Source organism: Panthera pardus, unplaced genomic scaffold (assembly GCF_024362965.1).
Source record: "Panthera pardus isolate Hobbes unplaced genomic scaffold, ASM2436296v1 HiC_scaffold_8, whole genome shotgun sequence".
NCBI classification, from domain to species: Eukaryota; Metazoa; Chordata; class Mammalia; order Carnivora; family Felidae; genus Panthera; species Panthera pardus.
In genome coordinates, this window is record NW_026527013.1 from 150954871 (window position 1) to 150978065 (window position 23195).

Genomic DNA, 23195 nt, shown 5'->3' on the forward strand with positions numbered 1-23195 from the left:
GTAATTACAAATTTCATATCAATTAATATAAAAAGATTATTAATGAGTTAAATTATTGCTGCAGGATATGAAATCAGTTTAAAGCTATATAACATATTACTTAATGTGATACAACCATAAGCATCTTCAGAGAGATCAAAGAAACAGAATAACACCAAAAAATATCTTTTAGTACATAAATGAATTAAATAAGTGAAAATGATCTCTTAAAAAAATCTTTGGGGAAGGAAAGAGTTATGTAATGGGTTTAGGTTATTTGCTTTAAAAAAATGTTGTCTTCAACTCTTATCCCATATTAAAATAAATTCTGGATCATTCTTACCTAGCAAATGTTAAGCCAAAAAAAATGCCTGGAAGGAAAATGAGTTTATTTATCTGAGCTCTGCATTGGGCAGGACCTTCTCTACTTGAACCAAATGGAATAATTTGCAAAAGAAAAGGCAAAGATTCAAATTATTTTGAAGAGTTTAGAATGTGCACATTAAATTAAAAGATGACAAAGAAAAATCATTCCAAAAAATATGAAAGTGCTTGATAATATTGATTTATAAGGAAGTCATTCAATTAGTTTTTATTTTGTCCTATACATTGGTGGGGTTCCAGCACTCGGCATGACAGACATGGTCTTAAAAATCAATGAGAAAAGCCGTGAGACTCTAATAAATAAATGGGCAAAAACCATGCACGCTTACTTTACTGAAGACACAGTGGAAATAATTAGTAAACATTCGAAAAGTATTTGCCTTATTTTGTGACCAAAACTTACAAATAAAAATGAGATATGAATCGCCCTAATTAAATACCCAAAGATTAAAAAAGATTTCTTAATGTTTATTTATTTTTGAAAGAGAGACACATACAGAGTGTGAGCCGGGGGGCGGGGGGGCAGAGAGAGAGAGAGGGAGACACAGAATCCGAAGCAGGCTCCAGGCTCTGAGCTGTCAGCACCGACCTTCACGCGGGGCTCGAACCCATGCGCCGAGAGATCATGACCTGAGCCGAAGTCAAACACTTACCTGACTGAGCCACCCAGGCACCTGCCACAAAGATGTTTTAGTGTTGGGGTGTATCATGAAGCAGGGAGTATATACACTGCTAAAAGTGGAAAGTATTTTGAACTTTAAAGAAGGTAATTTGTTAATATGAGTAAAGAGTTTTAAAGATGTTCGTGACTTTAGGGCCAGAAATTCAATTATTGATGTTTTTGTGGGATAATTTATAATAGTGAGTAAACTAAGACTTTCTAAATGTTCACCCATTATGGACTGGAAGAAAGGAAGAAAGAGAACATTTGGGGTAATGTACAGACATTAAATATGATATTCACATTCAGGTTTTAAGGATATGGAAAATGTTTATGGTACTATTTTAAAGCAGAATACAATGATATCGAGTAGGCACAGCAGTCTATTAAACAATCATGAAATGAGTAACATTTTAACAACTTCTCTGGGAATTGGGGTCATGATTTTGAAATAGAATATATTTTCTACTTTCTTCAAAATGAACATGGATTATTTTCATGTTGAGGACAAAACACAAACACTCAGCAGCTAATCCAAACTTCACAATCTGTTAGTTGTAGGAAAATGGGGCAAGTGACTCCATGTGTGGGGCGACATCACAGTCCACACAGTTGGGTGGCAATCTATTCAACCGTAAAGGGCCTGGCAATTAAAAATGGTCATGAAAATGATGATTTTGGTTTTGGTACAATCAAATCTGGTAGAATCCAGTACACATCCTCTTTTCTTGTCTTCATCTCAGTTACTGAAGTGTATCAACTATATATATATTTTTAATATTTCCCCCATTCAGGGAAAAATTATGCCCGAGGCCAATGAAAAAGTTGATTATATCTCTCTGTACTTGCGCTCACCATCTCCAGCCCTGGAGTTATAAGCTGAGTTTACACATTTAAACACTTGTTTCTTACAGCCTTTAACCTTAGATTGGCCCACATTCCTCACTCCTTTTTAAATATGGCCTTTTGACTTCCACTATGCACCAATAAACTTGAATTAGACAGAAAGGGGCACAAGACCTCTTTATAATAACCCCCAACCTCTCTCTACTTGAAAAACAAATCAAATGTTCTCTCCACCTGATTCCCTCTTTGGATGACCTTTGGCTTCCCTCTCTTGAAGTAATCAACTTGAATGGTTGAGCTCTGTACTATCTGCCCTTGTTGGATCCAGCATTCTTCATGACCCTGAAGGGGCCAAGCAGAAAAAAATGGAGGAATATTAGGCTTGAGGCTGGAGCGTGTGTTGGCAAAAATGACATTGGCTTTTGACTTTGAAGAGGTTTGTGTTGGAGGGAATGCAGTTCGAAGTCCTTTTTGGTCCTCAGGAACCGGGGAAGTTCTTGACTCTTTGCAACTGGCAACGTAATAACACAGTGCTGTGCTAGTCAGTTAAGTCAGAGCTCTGTCTTTTGCACAATTCGTATTTCAAACTTTAAAGAGGCTCACAACTGAGCTTTCACGAACAGTAGCTGTTTACTTTCTTTCCACTGAAATAATCATCGCAAATATCCCTCTGAGAACGTATATTTTCAGATGCCAGGTAATCAGAGCTTAGTTGTACTCAGAGGCTTTTTTAGAACAAAATGGAAAATAATTGCTTTAAAGTACCCACTTGTGAGGATTTCTGCTCATCAGTATAATTTCCAGCAGCCACTGTCTTTCTACCACAATAAATTCACAATGATTCATTAGCTTCTATTGGGGGGATGAAATAGATCATCTTGTTAACGTTAACTTTGATTTTTAAATGGCTTCACTGATTTCATATTGGAATTACAGTTTTCCCATAAACTAAAATAATAAATGTCTCCCCACCTTTAAAAAGTATAGGTAATAGAAGAGGATAAAATTAGATCTTGGTGAGCCTTGCAGGCGTTAGATAGGAGTTCTCAGTGTATTTACTCTAGGAGCATTTTGATTTCTTCTCTTTTGTCAAAGGAATTTAATTTCTTCACTATAAGCCTTTGCACACAGAACCCAGCAGTTGGCAAATAATCCTTAGGATGCGGTCTCAAGTACCTTTTTCCAGACATCTCTCTGATAGCAAGTGAACAGGATGATTGCTGCAGAAAGCTGCTGGGTAACAATGCTTGTCAAGAACTTTATGATCTTATTTAACAGATGATCCTAGGTTGATGGGATCATAATTAATGTACCTTAAGACTTCTTTGTATATGTGGATATTGGTCAAAGGTGAACAGGTCTTTGTTGATTTTGCTAGTTTTTAAACAGCTTGGGAACTACATCCTGTCTTTCTCTTGGCCATAAAAATGGTTTGGAATGATTGACTACTTGTGCATCAATGTATTGCCTTGGGTTTCCACTCACTCACGGAGAGTGCAACCCTAGCTTTCCAAGGTCAGTGCAAGTGGGCATTTAAATCCCCTCCAAGCCAGCACATGCTCTGAGTGTGTAAATCACTAACTGCATATCCAGTGACTGCCTCTTAATGGTACCATCCATGTCCCTGTTCCAATCTTAGCCTCCTCAGCCCATTGGAGATCTCACCCTCTAGTTTCTAGATCGACTGACATAGTCAAAATAAGAAACCTGAGTAAATAAAAGCCATGACTGCTCATGGGTGTTTAAAGGTTCGAGTTGAAAGGGCAGATAGAGCGTTTTAAGACTGCTTCAAAGATAAATAAACAGACCAGGAGCCAATTTAACTATTTTAGGCTGCTTCAACATCAGAGGACAAAACAAAGAAAACTTCAAGGAAAAAAAAAATGATTTCACGGGAAGTTATATGGACACAACTTCAAAGAGGTCACTGGGGGCTGAGAAGTGCTTGTTTGTCAACCAGCAGCGGGCCAACCATGGAGGGAGCCAGAGAGTCTGGCCAGGACCAGAAACAGTGCATGATATGAACACAGGCTTTAACAAGTTAATATCAAGTGGCCAGAAATCAGGAAAACAGAGCAGACAAATCACACTCTTAACTGGCAGTGGGAGCAGGGGGTTCACTTCACAGCGAAACCAACATACCCTATGCTGTGTCTAATCATTTGTTCAGCAGGCTATAGAGGTGGCCTATATCCAGCACAGCACCAGTGATTTATACAACTACAGTGAGGGGAAGCAAGAAGCATTTCTTTAAAAAAAAATCAGTGGGTATTTCTGATTGGTAGTATGGGAAGCAATAACCTAGTTTCTGAGCTGGCAAAGGAAAAAATAACAAAGTGCCTAATTTGTTTCAGTGCTGGGTCATTTCTAGAAGAAATAAGTAAATAAAAGGATCCCCATCAAAGTCTTTCAGAGTTAAACCAAGGCAATTTTCAGCTGTTTGGATGAATAACCTTAATTCCCATTAATATAAGCAGCATTTGTCCAGTGGTGGAGGATCTGAAACACAGTGTCGTGCAAATTTAATTTGGTGGAAAGCCTGAGACGTCACTACAATTCTCAAGATCCTGATTTTACAGAATGTTAAAGCTGGAGCCGAATAAACAGGAGCACGCTGTGCATTCTGGTAGAATGACTTTTCCCTTAGAGATGTTTTGTCAATGGAGGTAAGGAATGGGGAGAAATATTTGATCGTATGCTATTGTATGAGCCTTCTACCCTTGAAACATCAGAGAGTAAGATCTGGAAGAACGAATAGTTAAGGGATTACAGGGCAGCCATCTGTGTCTTTGATGGAGGATGGACGTGGGTAAAAGTGGGAGAAGCAAACATGCTTGCACCTTGCATTTTTCAGAGGTTCTGTAAATATTTGTTGTCTGATTGACTGGCTGAAGGAAAAAATGAAGTAGACTTTGTTTTGTGTGCTCATTTGTCCCGTCTCCTTCCTCTGTACCTGCTACAATGGTGTTTGTTGTTCATGCATTTCCAGAGAGCACTTGGCACAGGTGTCTGATCTCTAGGTGGTGGGCGGGCCAAAGGTCAGGATCCATAGTTATTCTAGGCATCCACTCACGCTATGAAACCTACTTCCCTTTCTGCATCTTATCAAACTCTATGGGATATCTTATTACATTATAGCCTATTCTATAAATTAGCCACCGGTGTAGCTCAGGATTTACCCAAATGAAAGAATCTTCTTCACATTTAGGGTGAAAAATTTGGGGGTGGAAGCTTCCTGAGAAGAACCCAGAAACAACTCAAGATGTCTGCCAAGAAATCAAGATAGCAAAACTCTGGGTTTCAATTCTCAGTTGAAGTGGAAATTGAAAAGAGAGAGTATTCTCAGTTCAGGGAATAAATTTCCAGCTCAGATAGTTCAGTAACTATATACTGTATTTGATGGGTTCTCAGGTGCAAATTTGAATGTCTCCGTGTTAGGTTGTATTTTGCCTTTGATAGTGCTGAAAAATTGCTGATGGCCAGGCCATCAGTTTGATTATTTGTCATTGCCTGAACTATGAAAACAGCAAAAAACTCACCCCCACCCCCCAAAAAAATTGCACAATGACTGTGACAGCTGCTTGGAAGAGAATTCCAAAGAAAATAGGAGAACAGTCTTTTAACCCCTAGGAACCAAATAGTTACAGGGAAAGGAGATGCTGTAGGTTCTTCTTGATTGCTTAAGGTTCAGCACCAAAGGATTTTTTGTTGTAGATTCTTTGTAAGGTATACTGCATCAGCAGCACTTTATGGAAAAATCTGTACATTAACAACTCAGGGTGCAAAAGTAATCTCAAGAGTCAGACTCCGAACGTGAAGACATTTTAAGAAGATGCATTAACCAATGTATTTTAGGTGTCCTTTATCCATATGTATGTACAACAGTAATATATGATAAAAATCTGTGTGCTATACACATCTGAGAGAACTTCTCAGTTTCCATATGATAAAATTCAATCTGATAGGAACACATTATGTCACTGTTTAGTTGGTAGTGTTTTTCTTTCTGGTTGGTACGTAAAATAATAGGGCTTCTTAAAAGCAATCTATGGTGTCAAAGTCAAGGACATATGCTATATTCTTTTAAAAGTTCCATGACAAATCCTCTTTATTTGGGGGTTTACAAATTATTCAAAGTAAAACAAACAAGCAACCGGTGACTTCAACACGCGAAGCCTAAGATCTAATCCACTGGTAAAGAAATCACATTAAAACTAAATAGAATGCAAATGAGGGGCTACGGAAAGAAGGATGGACAAATGTGTTGCTAAAGCTGTGTTGCAATTTTAGTTAACAGGCCTTTATTGCATCCGCTGCGCATGGAGCGTACTACCCTGGGTTGTTACATTTTCCCTGAAACTAATCTGAGATTTCTTCAGGTTCTGACAACCTGAAGGCGGAAATAGGCCATTCCTCTCCTCTGATTGTTCGCTAACCTCACAATCTTTTTTTTTTTAAAGGAAGGACAAAGTTATTTATAGACCCTATTAATTTAGCTTAAATGATTCTAGCTACTGGCCATGTGTAATCAGCTTTTTCCTCCTTTCTACTTGGAAAGTTAGGAGCATCCATAACTGCTTCCAATGTCAAAATACAAGTGGGGTTTCCAGGCCACCTGAAAAGTAGTCAGATTCAGTTCTCTGTGGAGGAGGCCAGCTTTTTGGCTGCTACAAATGCGTGGACAGAGGGAGGCTGTTAACTTGAGAAGTGCCCCTTAATGCACGTGGAATGGGATTTGAGTATACTCTTTCGTATTTTCAAGCACTCAGAGTTCATTCACGGTAAGAAAATTTTAAAAAAGATTTTGAGGGAGATTGCTGCTGAGAGATTATGGAAGGGATTATTTGGTAGGGACCACTGGAGGGTTTTGTTTTTTCCTGGGCAACTAGCCTTCTGGTTAACGCAGCGTCCCATCACTCAATTCAGTGGGCCCAACTATGTTGTTCTAAGAGGTCCTGCATGGTCCTGGGTAGTTGGGCAGACAGGGAGAGAATTTGGGGTTCTCTCTGGTGGTGGGACCAACTCTGAGCCCCTGCCACCAACCTGGTGAACCCCCTGGGTGATGTGCTCAGGAAGTGCTCAACCTAGTTGAAAACTGCAAAGGACAGCATCTTTCCCATTCATAGAGGGGTGCTCTTCCCCACGTGGGAAGAGCTAGAGATGACTTTCCCTTGTTTGTGAAGTCATTTCAGATTTGGAGAAAAGTTTCCCAAGTAGTAAAAAACATTATATTTACATTTAGAGAACTCTGACTTGGAGCCCAAGACTGATCTTATCTTGAGAGGCAAGATCCTTATCAGCCCAACCTGGCTCAAGACTTGCCATCCTTCTGTCTTGTGCAGCGAGAGCTCAGTCCTGCCCCTGGTTCCCACTGCATGGCCTCACCTGAATCCAGTCGGCTTCATTATCAGGCTATTCCTGACTACCATCCCCCCTGGACATGTCACTCAAAGTTTGGCACCAGGGCTCCCATTGTTTCCCAGGCCCCACGCCTGCCCAGCCCTCCTGTCCCCACCTTTGGCTCACGTAATAGGGTCTGCTCTGGTGAGCCTGTGCACTCTGCCTCCTCCTGGTCCAGGGCTTTGCGTCTTTCTTGCCAGACCCTCTCCTCGAGCCTGTTCTGAATCACAGGCTGTGGACAGGATTTCCAGTCCTACGTATCTGATCTCTCCGTACTTTAGACCTCAGGCCTAGATGGCCTGTTGTTAGGTTTTCATCACATGCTAGAACACTGGGCCATAGTTTGTGTTTCTTTATCCTTTCATTTCACCCGTGTATTTAATGACTACAGCATTTAAACTCACCTATTCTGATGTGGTTGCATTTTGACCCATGATTTCTATACCACCTGGACACTACGTGAGTATATATCCAAGGCATCCACTGTCAACACCAGCATATAGGATGGGTTCCCTTATCCCTGCTCACTTTGTGGGTGGGTCTAGAGACTGGCCATGAATCTTTGTATCTTCTCTGATTCAAAAGTACCACAACGGTTATTCTCCACCAAGGATGTATTATCTCTGTACTTGTGGGACCCGTGAGACAGCAGGATTGACGTCTGGTTTGGATCTTAGCTCTGCTACTTTCTAGCTATGTGGCCTGGTATCTATTCCTTAACTCTGTCTTACAATCCATTTTCCTCATGTGTAAAATGGGGATCATGATCGCCGCCTCATATTTTCTTGCGCACGGGCTAAATGAGATGATCCGAAGCCTTTAGCAAAGTGTCTTGTAAATAGTAAATGCTCAATTTGTGGGAGCTATTTTTAGTGTTGCAGCTTAGCCAAAGCGATGCACAACCATAAATACAATTCCAAACAACAGTGATGTGTGAGAAGTTCAGCGCTAGTGATGGGTAAAATACGCTTTGGGAACAGAAGTTCTCAGTGAAAAGGTACGATTCTCTTGAGGTCTAGAGGAGGTATTGTGTTGGAATTTTAGTTAACAGGCCTTTATTGCATCCGCTGTGCATGCAGCATACTACCCTGGGTTGTTACATTTTCCCTGAAACTAATCTGAGATTTCTTCAGGTTCTTCAGCGTCCTTCAGTGACGCTCTAGGCAGCAGTTAGGCTGGACTTTGAAGGATGGACAGTACTTTGCTAGAAAGAAAGGAGGAATCCATTCGGCGAGGCAATGATTTCCCAAATCGAGCACTGCTGATATTTCAGGCTGCATAATTGTTTTTGTTGTGGGGGCCTGTCCTGTGCATTGTAGCATGTTTAGCCCTGGGTGTCCTCTACCGTCTAGAGGGGGGCAGTTAAAAACCTTAGGGTTGTTTTCAGTGCTTTCCCATTGTCATCCCTGGTCTGTCAGCCTCTACTTTTAAGAATGCGAGGTGTTCGGGGCACCTGGGTGGCTCAGTTAAGTGTCAGGCTTTGGCTCAGGTCATGATCTCACAGTTTATGAGTTCAAATCCGGCATCGGGCTCTCTGCTGTCAGCATGGAGCCTGCTTCATATCCTCCGTTCCCCTCTCTCTCTGCACCCACCCCCCGGACTCGCTCGCTCTTTCTCTCAAAAATAAATACACATTAAAAACATGCCTTTGGGGCACCTGGGTGGCTCAGTCGGTTACGTGTCTGACTTCAGCTCAAGTCATGATCTCACGGTTTGTGAGTTCAAGCCTGACGTCGGGCTCTGTGCTGACAGCTCTGAGCCTGGAGCTTCAGATTCTGTGTCTCCCTCTGTCTCTTTCCCTCCCCTCCCCTCCCCTCCCCTCCTCTCCTCTCTCTTTCTCTCTCTCTCTCTCACACACACACACACACACACACTCTCTCTCTCTCTCTCTCAAAAATAAATAAACATTAAACAATTTTTTTTAATGCTCAAAAAAAAAAAAAAAAAAGAACATGACATGTCAGTCTGGTGTCTCAACTCTAAGTGACCCTCTCTCTCATCAGTCATCCAAAGGGCCACATACTCATCCTGCTAGTATGTATTTCGTCAAGAATATTTGGTATTTATTATGTGTCAGAGGCTGTACCAAGCACTGAGGACGCAAAATCCTTCCTCAGTCATAGTTTATAGCTGAGGCTCAGAGCTCGAAATTTACTCCCTCTTTTATAGTTTTATACATGCCAGTCGTTTTTCAGAATTCGGTTCCGATTTTTGTATAATTCATTTGTCACCATAAATCATTCATTAACTTGTTACTACTAATCAGTAACTCATAAAGATTATAATTGCTAGTGTAATTATTAAACATAAAATATTAATCGCCTATACCTCCATTGATTTAATAATTATCATTAACTCCGTGCCTCCTCACATTGGCTGTTTTAGGCCCTGCGCCTTCATACTGAGGGTCTTCTGACCTGGGAGTCTAGGAAAGTGCATTATCTGCAGTCCCACGATCATGCATCAAATCTTGATTGACCCAGGTCCCTTCTAGTTTCTTTTGCCCAACACCCACCTTGTAATTATACCCTGCGGATTCGTTTGTTTTCTTTAGTTACTACCTGGCCCTTGATAGCATTAACATTCACAACCCCACTGAATTCAAAATGCATAAGATTATTATTTTCAGCAACAACAACGACCACCACCACCACCACAACAACAAAATTTAAAGGTGCACACCTACATAGACTTTGGGGGTGGGCCAGTCATGAATGACAAAGCGATGTCTGGCATGTGGGCTTGGGCACAATGCGTGCATACGTAGGCATTCAACCATAACGAGTGCAAATGGTTCGAGAGCAATTCCATTCTCTAAATGATATCAATTGAGAACTCTTAAACACCACCCACTCTGAGCATTAGGGGCTTTACGAAAGGCAGAGAACAGTCAGTCCTCTGCAGTTGCAAGGTGGAAGACGTTGCAAGGCGTTGCAAGGCAAAAGGTGCACATGCTGCATGAACGTGCGCATTAGTCTCCTCTGATGGGAGGGCTGTGTATCAAAATCTGCATCTCCCGTCAGCTGAGTGACCCGGCGGCCTCTGGTTCGTCTGATGACATTACGCGAAAGGACATCTCAAATGGGGCTGCTTGCCACGTTGGATAAAACCCGTGCTTGTGTACAACAGTAGCTTCTACATCTATTGGCATGCACCCAAACTGGAACTTCTGTAATCTAGAAATCTGTTGCACGTCCAGATGGTGAAACTTACCTACAACAGTTACCTTTGCTTTCCTTTTCGTACAGTTTTGCCGCTTTCTCATGCTGGAGATTGATATGGAACATGAAAATGTTTAGACAGCTCCCTGGGAAACTTTTAAAAGCCATTAATTTGGAAACAATTTTGCTTCTATATTTTATTTCTCAATTGGTTATGATGGAAGTAATTGTCACACCCAAAGGGAGAATCGTGACTTCAGGCAGTGCATAAACAGCCACATTCTTTGGAAACAAAGTCTTGTTTTCATGTAAATGCCCTCAGTTATAAAAAACAAAACAAAACTCAAAGCAGTCTGGAAAGCATAATACCGTGACAGAGCCGTTTTTCAAAAATAATCAAAGTTGTCAGGCCTGTGCATCATACACTTTAATAAGGGAAAAGGATGTATTTTATACATCAGGTCTTTATTGCTCCAAACATTCGATTAAGTCAGTCTGTACCTATATACTAGCCATTCTTTCCTTAAAGACTCAGCAAAGAAATTCTTGATGTTACCAAACACCTGGGACTTCAGTGTCAAAAAAAATAAGTTACCCAACCTCTCTGAATTTTAATGTGTCATTTTAAGAGTAAAAACAAAGGTCCCTCCCTTGGGGAGCTGTTGGCGGAAGTAGGAAATAACACATGTAAATCAGCTAGTGTATGTTTTGTGGATGCTTAGCAAATGATTACTACTCCTGCCTCTTGGTAGGTAGGGTCTGTGTGTATTTATGTTGCAGACCATCAGAAGGACAATAAATTCCGGTCCTTCTGTTTTTGAATTTGAATTAGAAAAAGAGGCTTTAATGGTATTAAAATAGATTTTACCCCCCACTTTGCAATATATCATAAAGGGCTTTGTTCCCAGGAGCACCTGGGTGGCTCAGTCGGTTAAGCATCTGACAGTTGACTTTGCCTCACGTCAAGATCTCATCGTTTGTGGGATTGAATCGTGTTGGGCTCTGTGCTGAAGGGTGGAGTCTGCTTGGGATTCTTGCTCTCCCTCTCTCTACACTCCCCCTCCCCCCTTAAAATAAATAAATAAACTTAAAAAGAAGCCTTTGTTCACAATACTGGTCGCTAAAACCTAATCACGTTCCATAAATCTAACTCAGCTAGTTTTATCTGTGTAATGCTCAAGAACTATGGCATATGGGTATATGAAACTAATTGCTGAGTTGTTTCAAAGTCCATCTGGTCTGTACATCTAGCTTCCAGTCGTTTGTACTGCTGTTAATTTTTGTGTTTAGAAAATAACAATTCAGCAGTCATTGAAAATCTATAATGAGTGAGGCAATCTGGGGGAGAAAATCTGGGGGAGAAAATTCACATATCTGAATAGCAATTAATGGCAATTCAGTTTTCCTTAGGGAAGTAAGTCTTCTCCAAATTGCTTTATAAGAACTTAGTCAAAAGCCTAAGAGTTCGTTGAAGACATGACCCCCAAGCTGGAAACAGTATTTTCAGCCTTTTTTTTTTTTTGCCACGAGCTTGACTGAATACGGGCCAATGGGGCATGAAAAGCAATATGTGCAGCTTCAAGGTGTGAACTTAAATATCAACTGCTCTCTTTCAAATTCCTTTTTCATCTTCTTGTGCACAAGTCAGAGATCCTGACCTTTGAGCTGGAGGCAAGAACAGGATGGGTAGGTCTCTGGAGTATAAATTCTGGGGAAGAGGGTTCACCTAGATACTTGGGTGGACAAAAAATACCTCCCATGGCAGATGCTTCCGTTTGTACACTAGCATGCATTTCCTTTTGTATCTTTTAGTGTTAGAACCCTTAAATTTTAGCTGGACACATACATGACCATTTGGAGACTACCTTTCCCAGCCTCCCCTGCAGCTATTGGTCGTAGTGCTGTATCAAAATGCAGGCCAATGGATGCTTGAGAGGATGGAGCCCCTCCCTGATCCTGAATTTCCTCTTCCCCTGCCAGCGGGCCTGGAATATAGTCATGGTTGCAAACGTGGTTTTTATGGGCGTGGTGGTAAACTGTTTTTAACCATGTAGATGAGGACAACACCCCAGAAGACGGTGAAGCAACACATTGAAAGACATGTGGATTCTTGAATGAGAGCATGGAACACAGTTGTCATGCTAGCCTTGGGTGGCTCACTCTATTTTGGGATATCTTTGTACATAGTAATCTATTCCATGATTAACGTAAGTCCCACATAGATAGATGTATCCTATATATGCTATATATATATATATCCCATATATATATCCCATATATATCCATATATATCCATATATATATGGGTATATAGCCATATATATACCCATATATATATATCCCATATATATATATCCCATGTATATAGTGTATATATATATATATCCCATATATCCCATATACATATATCCCATATATCCCATATATATATATATCCCATATATATAGTATATATATATATCCCATATATGTAGTATGTATATATATCCCATATATATAGTGTATATATATATATATATATCCCATACATATATATATCCCATATATATATCCCATATATGCATACATACATACATATATATATTTATATTTATAGTTTTACTGTTTCTAAACACCTTTACATGTATAACTTCATTCTACTGATTTTTTTTTTTAATTGAATGCCTAAGGTAGGGTGGTCTTACCCTGGGCTCTGAGGATACAGAAATGAATCACACATTCATCAAGATGGGGGCCTAGCTGGAAAAGAAACAGGATTTTTTTTTTAGGATAATTGAAATTTGGGAAGACAAGGCAAAGTGGGGCTTGAACCACAGACGCTAGGGTTTCTCTTATGCAGAAGGAGGTCTATTTCTTTTCCTTTAATTTATTGGTTCCCTGCCCATGGTTTTTTGACCAGTAGCATCAACTGCATCTAGAAATTTCTTAGGAATGCTAATTCTCAGCCTCCCCAACAGAAACCTACTAAGGCAGAAACACTGAGGCCCAGTTTTAACAAGCCCTCCAGGTGATTCGAAGGCATGCTTAAATTGAGAATCACTGCTTTAGTCCTTATAGCAGCTCTGGAAGCTAGTCCAGGAAGTTTATAATATACCCATTCTATGTATGGACGGACCGAAGTTTAGGGGATTAGGAAATTTGCCTGTGGCTAGTGGCAGACTCTGGTTTGGAGTCCATGTTCTGATCCAATCCGCATGTACAAGACCAACTTCACTATCCCAATTCTCTATTTAAAGGCTTGGAATTGGTTCCATATACAGTATTTCTACACAGTGGCAGCACACATGTGAATTTGAGACCAGGGACGGAATGTGCAATTACTGTTGGCTTCTGCAGATGGTTAGAAAAGACAGGATTTTGCCACAGTTACTTTCCCTTGCAAATCCATTCTTTTCTCCAATGCCTGGGTATGTTTCATATCGACCACACACTGGGCAAAAGTGGGCTCCAGGGCCTTTCTACACAAATCTGTTTTCCATTGCTGAGAGGGTGTTGGCAGCATAAAATGCCCAGAAGGATCTTTGTGCACAGGTTTATGTGGCCATGGTGACGTAATGATTGCCCTTTATGTGTTCCTAAGTGGTAGATGTCCAGGTGGTCTCAATTCAGAAACGGTACATTGAAACACTACCGTGGCTGTTCAGAAGGTACCCACACCTCCTTTCTGAGTTAGGTGTGACAGGCACGTCCCACAAGCTGATCTTTCATCATGGCAAAGTTGACCTGCATCTGTATTTTTAAAAAGTATGACAAGCAGAGGTGCCTGGGTGGCTCAGTCGGGTAAGGGTCCGACTTCGGCTCAGGTCATGATCTCACGGTCTGTGGGTTCGAGCCCCGTGTCGGGCTCTGTGCTGACAGCTCAGAGCCTGGAGCCTGCTTCAGATTCTGTGTCTCCCTCTTTCTCTGCCCCTCCTCCACTCACACTCTGTCTCCGTCTCTCAAAAATAAATAAACATTAAAAAAAAAGTATGACAAGCAGCATTTCTAGATGACAATTTCAGAGTTGTCTTATTATCTGTTGTAAAACCTACAGTGAATTAATACTAAAGTCATTATTTTTTTAAAATTTCTAATCTTTCCCTTTGTTTTTAACAAGGTGATAGGCTGTGATTGCCTCAGTCAAAAAGGTGAATAAGAGTTTTTTTAAATGTTTATTATTTATCTTTAAGAGAGAGAGAAAGATGGGGGGTGAGCAGGGGAGGGACAGAAAAAGAGGGAGACACAGAATCCGAAGCAGGCTCCAGGCTCTGAGCCCTCGGCACAGAGCCTGATGTGGGGCTCAAACTGCCCCTGACCCCGAACCGTGAGATTATGACCTGAGCTGGAGCAGGACACCGGATCTACTGAGTCACCCAGGCGCCCCCTGGTGAATAAGATTTTTAATTGTGCTTCTTCATAAGTCCATTTATGTTGGTTTGTGTAAATAGGAAACAGCGCTGCTAGATTAGCTGAAGTGAAATTGATCTAAGCTATGTTAAGGGGAGTGTTGTGGTAAGAGACTTTTCCATGGAAAGACCGAGATGACAGAACCCCAGAGGTGCATGCAACCTTACTGTACAATAGCCACTGTTTCTGTGAAGCTTCTGAGGGGAAACAAAAAAAAAAAAAAAAAGAAAAGAAAAGAAAAGAAAAGAAAAGAAAACGTGCATGAAGGACAAGGTCAAGCCAAGGAATACCAGGTTCTTAGCTGGGGCTTGGGGCTCCAACTACATTCTGAATAGTGATTTTGGCTGTGTTGCAGGCAAGGCAACTTTAATCCAGGCTAGAAATAGATCTGCGTTCTCAAAACATGTGAGCACTGCCCCTTTTCTCCTAAGCACACCCAGGAGTCTCATCCTCTCTGTGGGAAAACAAACAAGCCAGTGAGGAGTAAATAAGAAAGCAGTGACCTCAAAATCCAGACTTCCGTTGGTTCGGGCAGGCTGCCCTCAAGATGAACCATCTATGAAGTGTGGCAGCAAAGAAACGTTGCCAAGGGGGAAGAACACCTTCAGCCAGGCTCACTGCAGTGAGAGCTCTACACTCGGCACAGATGGCCATCAAAGCATTCTTTCCCATGACCGTGACCCATTCTTGCTAGAGGGCTTAGGGTGGAGTGGGAGGCAGAAACTCTGTCCATGCCCGCTGAGTAACAAAACGGCTGGTCTGTTCAGAAAATTCAGCGGGCAAAGTGTCTCAGTGGTTTGATACCAATGAGAATTGCCTTGCAGACAGGGAACTTCATCGATGGAATTGTTGACTTTTAGACTTGTCCTAGGACCCAGAAAATACTGATTTATTCATCCAACAAATCTCTGTATTGAGCACTACCTACCAGAAGAGCGTTTGTGGTCGCAAAGATCACTAAGAAAAAAAGTCTTGACGGTGCAACGCTCCGGTCCCAGTAACTGACGAAGAAATCAAACCGAGTGAGTTGATCCAAATGACGGGAGAAAGAGAGAATGCCAGATCAGCCTTCATGCAGGATGGGTATTCCCATTTCCTTGGAAAGCTAGCACTTAAGAACTGCAAGCTTCATACTCTGAAAGACTAAATGGAGTAAAGTCCAGTGATTCCAGTGTCTCTAAGATGCTTGATGTTCTTTGCCTTTGTTCTTTGTTTTTCAGAGCTGACCTTTTCTTAATGGTATTTTACTGTAACCCAGTTCATGTTCCATCAAATAGTAGGTTTAAAAAAGAAAATCCCATAGGACTTCCCTGGTAATTTTGCAGCCATTTATTAGAATTTTAAATACTTCAGAAAGTGGACTTAAAAACCTCGCTTGAAAGAATTTGAAAGAGAAAAAATATTGACCTTTATAATAAATTGATACTGTTACAAAAATATACCCTAGAGAAGACTGGAAATGGTCATTTAGAGTTGGATACTAGCAAAGTAAGCTCTTTAATGTATCTCATAAATATATTTTATATGCCTTTCAAATGGCGAGAGAATAGTGCAGGCCACTTTTTTTCATCCATAATTATTTTCTTCTCATCGTAGGAATCCATTCAGTGTAATTTGTCCATGACATTTAGGTAGAAGTGGGAACATTTCCACTTCCTGTTTCTAAACACTGCAGCATTAACAATGTCAACTAGATCTTAGGTATTACAATAATGTTGACTCTAGGAATGGTTGCACAGTGGTGAGAATTGCATGATGCTCTATTTGAGGTTCTACCTCCAGAAAAGTGGTCCTTATGATTGAAGTTCGAACACAGAAATAATGCATTGTCTTTGCAAGTGTATGATAAAGATCCTGGTTTGAGATTAAATAGGGCTCCCTTGGGCATGTCTAGGAATGGAAGAGGAAACACATTGCCTCAAACTATTCTCTGCTTCTGTACATAGTGCCTCCTGGGCCTTCTCTTTTCTATCTCCCTCGAGTTCATACTTGGAGTACCGATGGTTCAAGAAATAAGGGAAGGTCTGAGAGCTCAACTAGGAACTTGGAATGGGATCCTGAGTAAAGGACAGACAAGCCAAGGAAATGGATTGATCAGGCAAGGACCAGCAAGGTCTGCTGAGACAAAGTAGGCGTGCTAGTCAGGGTATAACACTCTGAAAAATGAGTCCTTAAATCTCACGACTTAACATTACAAAGGTTTATGTTATACTCAAAGTCCTACAGTGGTTGGTGGGAGGCTGAATTTTACCCAGACACCAGAGAGCGAGAGCATGTCAGCGTGTGCATTCTGCAGGCGCTATGGCAGAGGTCAAGAGTGCTGGAAGGTTGCTCATCGGTTCTTACATACTTTGGATCAGATAGGATGCAGGTTTTTTCCATCCTTGTCCATTGGCCAGAATTAGTCAAACGGCCCCCGTGTACAAGGGGCAGGGCAATATGCATTTAGTGGGCAGCACACATCTCTGCCATACATTCTAAAGGACAGTGCCCATTATGGAGGTTATATGTCGCCCCTGAGCCAGCAGCTCAAAGGAGCCGCTGGGGGCCTGCGGTTGGTTATTCTGCTGACTGGTTACAAAACCAGCCCCTTGGTTTCTAATTCTGCCTTTGCCTGGGAAGCTACTGCTTTCCCTTAACACAGCAACCATGGTTCAGGTCGGTGGGCAGACGCTCCACCCCAATGTGCTGTAGGTTTCTGATTTGTTTTGCCAATGATACCGATGGAAGTAGGAGTCAAGGCAGCATATTTCTGTGCGGTATTTTCTCTGTCAGTAGTCTCCTCGGGGCTGCATAGTTGCCTACAGCATGTTTAGTCCAGGGAAGAGTACACCAGGATCCATAACGAAGTCAAGTTCTTCTGCACTCTGTCTGTGTTTCCATTCCAAGAACTTTGCACTAACGGCCGTCAGGAAGGGCTTACCATGATTTGGCTCTCCTGGTTCAGTACCTGCATGGCCACCCCCTCACAGGGGGAGGAAAAAGACGCAATGCCAGGTACACCTCTGCCTCTCGCTCTCTAGCAGCTGAGAAAAACTTGCCAGTCCTCAGCTTCGGACCAAACCAGAATCTCGCCCCCTCTGTACCTTGTTTGGGCAAACCTCCACCTAAGGGCAAATGAAAGGGCACGGCCGGGTTCCTCAGTTGCATGGGCGGCTATGGAAAACACGGTTTCCTTCGCCTGGGCATCTTCTGGCTCGTTCCAATGACTTGTGTCAAAAGCATCTCCCCGGAGGGCAGCAGCGGAAGACCAAGAACGCAATGACGGGGCGAGAGCCCCGAGAACGCAAAGCATCAGCAGCATTCGTGCCAAGAAATCTCACGGCGGCAGAAGACCGTGCCAGCGGCTTTTGTCAGGACGACAGACAAGAGACTCAGCACACATAACAAGACTCACGACATCAGGCTCAGTTGCCCTCTGCTCAAATGTCGGTCCTCGACACCGGGCCCTGGCAGCCTGAAGCGGATGTTGGCAGGCGAGGACGCTCTCTGCAGCACCCTACAGTGCCCTGATGGGGCGGGTGTGGGGGCTGTGGTTTCGCAGGGTGCCAGCGGCACATTTCCTGCTGTTAGTCTTGGCAGAGACAGGGGACTGGATGCACAGCCCGCAGGGCCCAAGGGAGGAATAGAACGGCCTACACTGTGTAGCAGGCAAGAGGGCTGATTCACAAAGCACCCCAGAGACTGTTCACAATTTTCAGAATCACTGGGGAGAGATCTGAGGGGTTGCATATGCAAAAAGACTTTTTTTTTTTAAGCTGAGACACCAATGTTAATGTTTACTTTTGGAGAGAGACAGAGCATGAGCGGGGGAGGGGCAGGGAGAGAGGGAGACACAGTGTCTGAAGCGGGCTCCAGGCTCTGAGCTGTCCGCACAGAGCCCGACGCGGGGCTCGAACTCACAGACTGTGAGATCATGACTTGAACTGAAATCAGACGCTCAACCGACTGAGCCACTCAGGCGCCCCTATGCAAAAATACTTTTGGCCTAAGATTGTGACCCAAGGGGCACTTGGGTGGCTCAGCCCTGCACTGTACCCCACCTGGTCCCAGAAGTCTGGTTGGTTCAGTGACATCACATGGTAGTTTGAAACCAGCTCTCGTGGAAGGTATTCACACTTACGCAAATCAGTGAATGTGAAAATTAGGGCTTTTTTGAGGGGGGAGTCAACAACATTGTCCCCATTTACACTACTGTCCTCAACTAATATTATGAGGTACAAAGAGTTGAATCAAGTTGAATTTTTCCTGTAGCCAACTGAGAGCTTCTGAAAGGAGGAATAATGTTTTCAAAGAGAATGTTAAGGATATTAGTCTGGCATTGATACATAGGAAAGGCAAGAATTGAGAGACTTGTGTAGCCAGTAAATAGTTATGAGCCTCTTAACATAATCCAGGAATAAGGAATCAAGTACTTGAACTTGAGTGCTCATGGTATAAATAAAGAGGAAGAAATGAGCCCAAGAACCTTTTAGTTAAGACCCTGATTTTGGCAGAGAAGGTCAGGGTGATTGGCCCTTAGTAGACGCTCTTTAAATATGTGTTGAATTAAATTGAGTTTGAATGAAAATTTATTCACAAATTTCATTCTCTGTTCTTCCCACCACCACCCCCCCCCCCCCGCCCCTGTTCTGTCTGAGATCATTCTTCATTCTGTTTGTTCTTTGCCTATACCTATTTCTGTTTCTTGGGTTGCTTTTTTCCCCTCCAATCGTTGTATTTTTCTCTACTTCATTTCTAGAATAATTGGTAACCAATCTTACTATCTGCTCAGAAATTTGGAAAACAAAATCGCTTGGCAGATAGGGTGATAGAGCTCTCCCTCCCAGAGATCAGGGAGTCGGTATTCCCCAACAAAGGTATTTCAACACAGGCTCTTTCTGGGTTGAAAAATACTTCCTACTCTCAGCATACTCCTTTATCTCAGTTCAGTAACGTTTTATAGGTGGGAGCAACAAAATAAATGAAATATGAGTCACCTTTAAAACTTGCGGTGTGTCTGTCAAATTAATCGCACAACCCACACACCAAACTCATTCCTTTAATTGAGTGTCTTATAGGTGCTACCCCTCAGCATAAGCTGTAGTTAATGATCAATTGTTGCCATAAATGATTTAACATTTGTGTACACGTGAGATGGCATGCCATAATTCATGGAAATGCCAATGCTGTGAAATAACCACAAACAGTGATAAATGGGCTGTCAATTTCTATATAATTACTCCAGATCTATCATCCTACTTTGTATGTTGAAATGCATTAGTGCATAACAAATGTGCATCATCCCAGTGATCAATATCCTATTTCAAATGAAAGTGTGTTACGGTATAATTATCATGTTATATTTTCTGATGATTTTTCTGTCCAGCTATGCTGTACTTCAATTTAAAAATAAAACCACAGATCGTCTACCTGGATTAGCCTGACTCTACTGGTCATAATTAGCACATGGTTTGATATGTGCAGTTTTAATTTAGACATTAATTATCGCTTGTGACATCACTTGGGTGTTAGACGGTTTAATTTGTCCACTTGAAGTGGTATCTTCTGAATAGCTATCTTGTGCCCCAAATAAATCTCATTCTCTGAGCCTTTGATCCGAAAACCTTTTTTTTTTTTTTTTTTTTTAGTGTATTAGTATGGTTTTTTCTTCCTTTGCTTCTTCATTTTGCTTTCTCTTTCTTGATTCTCTTTATTTCATTTTGCTGAGGTAGTATTTTTAGGTTAAAGATGGAGGTCAACCAGATTGAACCAAAAATGAACTTAAAATGAGCTCTTTGACAGGCAAAAAAGACCATTTTTATACATTCAGATACTTTAAGAATTTTCTGGTAGTTTCTAGAAAGAATAGAGGGAATGTAAACACCTCAGTTTTGCAGGCATCCCTGGCCTAATCATGTGCTTAGAAAGGGCGAGGTACACCCTTGGCCTTGCTCAGCACCCCTAGGGATGAATGATAGGGAGTCACCAGTAATTTGATTGACACATGAGTCTGGCTTACCCATGCTCTAAGACTGTCACTCAGCTAGTGAGAGCCCTGGCTGGCCCCTCAGCAGCTACCTGTCAGGGCTGCTCTCTTGTTCTCTTCTTGCCAAAACAATCAATTTCATGTAATTTTTTGAACTTATTTTATTGGATAAATTTGACATGTAACACTGTGTAAATTTAAGCTGTACATGTTACTCTGAATATATATTGTAATAATGGTTTCTGTTGTAACAATATATATCACATTGCTTACTTGTTCTGCAATATTATTGTCTATGTTCAGTTAACTGTACAATAAATATCTATGGCTATCTTAGTACTTGTTACAAGTTTACTCTTAAACACTGTCAGTCTTCCCCTCCCAGCCCCTATCCCCTGATAACCACTGTTTTACTCTGTTCTGTTTGTTCACATGCTTGGTTATTTTAGATTCCACATCTAAGTGGTATCATACAGTACTTGTCTTTCTCTGTCTGGTGTTCAAGGTCCATCCGTGTTGTCGCACATGGCAGGAGATCCTCCCTTCTCGTGGCTGGATAATGTTTCATTGCGTGTACATGCCATATCATTTTAATCCATTCATTTGTTGGCTGTTTCCATATCGTGGCTATGGTGACTAGTGCTGTGATAAACATCTGAGTTGTTTCCGTATCTTGGCTGTTGTGCATAGTGCTGTGATAAACCTGGGGGTGCATATCTTGCAGAACTCCTGTTTTCATTTCTTTTGGGTATATTCCCAAAGTGGAGTTGCTGGATCATGCGGTAGGTCTATTTTTAATTTTTGGAGGAACCTCCATATTGTTTTCCATAGTGGTTGGACTAATTTACATTCCCACCAACCGTGTGTAAGTGTTCCCTATTCACCACATCCTTCCCAATGCCTATTGTCTCTTTTCTCGATAATGGCCATTCTGACAAGTGTGAGGTGGTCTTTCATTGTGATTGTGATTTACTTTTCCCTGATGATGCATGATGTTGAGCACCTTCTCCCGTGCCTGTTGGCCATCTGGATGTCCTCTTTGATAAAAAGTCTATTTAGTTCTTCTGCCCATTTTCTAATCAGATTTTTTTTGTTATTATTTGTGTTCATTCTTTATATATTTTTGATATTAACCCCTTATCTGACATATGGTGAGCAAAAATTTTCTCGCATTTTGCAGGCTGCCTTTTCATTTTGCTAATTGTTTCTTTTGCTGGGCAGAAGCTTTTGAGTTTGACGTAGTTCCATTGGTTGATTTTTGCTTTAGTTGTTTTTCAAAAGCAATCGTTTTCGGAAGTTATATAATCTTAGTTTCTTTTTGAAAAAAAAAAAATAGCCATTCACCGAGAGACAGTATTCTAGCAAAGGTTTAAAATAACGAATCAGGGGCGCCTGGGTGGCTCAGTTGGTTAAGCGTCTGACTTGGGCTCAGGTCATGATCTCACGGTCCGTGGGTTCGAGCCCCGCGTTGGGCTCTGTGCTGACAGCTCAGAGCCCAGAGCCTGTTTCGGATTCTGTGTCTCCCTCTCTCTCTGACCCTCCCCTGTTCATGCTCTGTCTCTCTCTGTCTCAAAAATAAATAAATGTTAAAAAAAATTAAAAAAATAAATAAAATAACGAATTAACTTGTGGTCTGAACTTCTATGGAGGAACAGTGTGATGCTTGAAGGAGACATAATTTGTGAGGAAGTGAGATACCTGAAAAACCTAAGATAGGGTTCCCAACCTTGGGGATCAGGGGTCTCCAAACCGGGGAGATGGTGTATGTGCTTGCTCAAGGTCTATGGCACAGCATTGTGGTAGCAGCGGGCTTTCTTTGCAGTTCTTTGACCTTTCTGTGACTCTAGTAAACCCTCTCTGGCCAAGGGAATCCTGTATTCACTTACAATACAAACAGGACAGAGAACACCCTAGGATAACTCTTCTTTGGCCTTGGCTGCATTTCTGAGGCTTCCTGACCTCCAGGACTATCTCTGTCTTGCCTTTGCACCCACCCAAGCCCCATTGCTTCTCTTTGCCCCATGCTCTCTCGAAATAAGCCAGGATTTCTCTTTAAGTTTAGTACTTTTCTGTTTTTCTTTTTTTTTTTAACAGTTTATTTTTGAGAGAGACGGAGTGCGAGTGGGGGAGGGGCAGAGAGCGAGAGGGTGACGCGGAATCCAAAGCAGGCTCCAGGCTCTGAGCCATCAGCACAGAGCCCAACACGGAGCTTGAACTCACAAACCGTGAGATGATGACCTGAGCCGAGGTTGGACACTCAACCCACTGAGCCACCCAGGCGCCCCTAAAGTTCAGTACTCTTCAAACCTCGCATGATCAACCGAATGCATTTTCTGAATTCTTCCTTCTCTGTCCTGTCACTTCCCAGTATGAATTTTAAAATAGGCCCTTAATGACCACTTAACCTGAT

At 41.8% G+C, this 23195-nt stretch overlaps 1 non-coding gene across 1 annotated transcript; it reads left to right on the forward strand.

Moving 5' to 3' along the window:
• Window positions 1-22175: 22175 nt before the first annotated feature.
• On the forward strand, window positions 22176-22260 carry TRNAP-UGG (transfer RNA proline (anticodon UGG)). Its single transcript has one exon. It is a non-coding gene; the product is annotated as a tRNA-Pro (tRNA).
• Window positions 22261-23195: the final 935 nt, after the last annotated feature.